Source organism: Poecilia reticulata, linkage group LG13, assembly GCF_000633615.1.
Source record: "Poecilia reticulata strain Guanapo linkage group LG13, Guppy_female_1.0+MT, whole genome shotgun sequence".
NCBI classification, from domain to species: Eukaryota; Metazoa; Chordata; class Actinopteri; order Cyprinodontiformes; family Poeciliidae; genus Poecilia; species Poecilia reticulata.
This window is the reverse complement of record NC_024343.1, coordinates 21632315-21633787: the sequence shown is the minus strand read 5'-3', so window position 1 is coordinate 21633787 and position 1473 is coordinate 21632315. Positions and strand designations below refer to the sequence as shown.

At 33.5% G+C, this 1473-nt stretch overlaps 1 protein-coding gene across 1 annotated transcript in view; it reads right to left on the bottom strand.

Moving 5' to 3' along the window:
• Positions 1-1221, bottom strand: part of LOC103474787 (uncharacterized) — a 14533-nt gene extending 13312 nt beyond the window's left edge. Inside the window, exon 1 of the mRNA XM_008426010.2 lies at positions 1001-1221. The gene's annotated coding sequence lies outside the window, so the exon portion shown is untranslated. The remainder of the gene's footprint in view (positions 1-1000) is intronic.
• Positions 1222-1473: the final 252 nt, after the last annotated feature.

Sequence of the window (1473 nt, the reverse complement as noted above, 5' to 3'; positions counted from 1 at the left end):
AGAGGCTTGTTTTTTACAAGAAAAGTATTTTTTTAAATAAACTTTTTCATTAAGCCCAAATTTCTGTATTGTGTATTTTGTTGTTCTGCTCTAATATTCTAATAATAAATCATAAATTAAGCTCCATAATTCAGGAAAATGTGTCAATACGCAATTCTTTAAGCAAAAGTGTATGCAATGGTTTCTTCATAGAAATGAAATGGAAGTAAGATGATAGAAAACTGCAGTGCTTGGGTGCAGAAAGTGGTTTTCCAAATGGCAGAGGTGAAACTGTGCTATCTCTATCTGGACCCATCAGAACACATATCTTTTTTTTCTTACACTTAATCTTTACTGTTCAAACAGAGTTTTTTTTCGGTTTTAATGTATTTACTTCTTGAGGCATATGTGTAGTTTGACTTGTCTTTAGATTACATATATTCAAAACATATTTTAATTTTACTATTAAAAACATTACTGTGGCAATGATCAATGTAGATTTTTTTTTTCAATAGTCATTCCACCAAATATTTTTAGTTACTTTTTTGTTGATGCATGAAGATTTGCTGCTTAAAAATTGTGGCCCACATCTGTCCTTTAAGGTTTTAATAATGCATTAGGTAATTCTAATCAATCAGGTTATCGTAGTTTGGGCAGTCGTCTTTCCTCCCACTCCCCCACAGAMGCCCTTTTCTCAGGACTAAGTAAACATTTTGATTTGTTTATTTTAATTCAACTAAGCTACTCTCTGCATTTGRAGATAAATAGTCATTTTCCTTTTTTTTTGTGAGAATAGCTTAAATGTTATCAGTTCACTGAAACAAAAACCTAAACGTTAAGAATCTTGTTTAATAAAAARCTTTACTGCAAGATTTTTTTGAGAACTGCTTACTTGAATAGACGGTAGTAAATAAAAATAAGCTTCAGTACTTTTCCACTGCTCAAATAAACAATTCACTATTGTAGAAAAGAATAATATTTGATACCAGAATAAATTTAAGGTACAAGAGAAACAGCATACCTGACAACTTCACTTCAATGCATTGATCGCTCTGCTTGCAGTAGTAAGAACCTATATCAGAGTTCTGGAGCTCATCAATGATGATAGAGTATTTTCTCTCTGAAGCCTGGAGRGGAAACGTTTTCACTCTCCCAGATCTGGGGTCCAGGTAAAGAATACGTCCCTTAGATGAGAGACGAACCAGGTCCACATTTTGTCTATCTTCCTGAGTCCATTCAACCCAGCTGGAGTCATYTGATGAAAAGTTGCAGGGCAAGACCACAGAAGAGCCAAGCAGAGCGCTGACTTTATGTGTCTTACAGACTCCTTCACCTGAATGAATTGAAACAGTTTCATAAAAACCCCCAAAGAAATAAATAATGATAAACTCATGAATTTTAGAAGTGTACATCTTGGAGAATGCTTGCTCGAGGTGAGCAGCCTGCTCAAATTTCAGTTTCAGTTTGTCAAATAAACTCATATTTAATAAATTT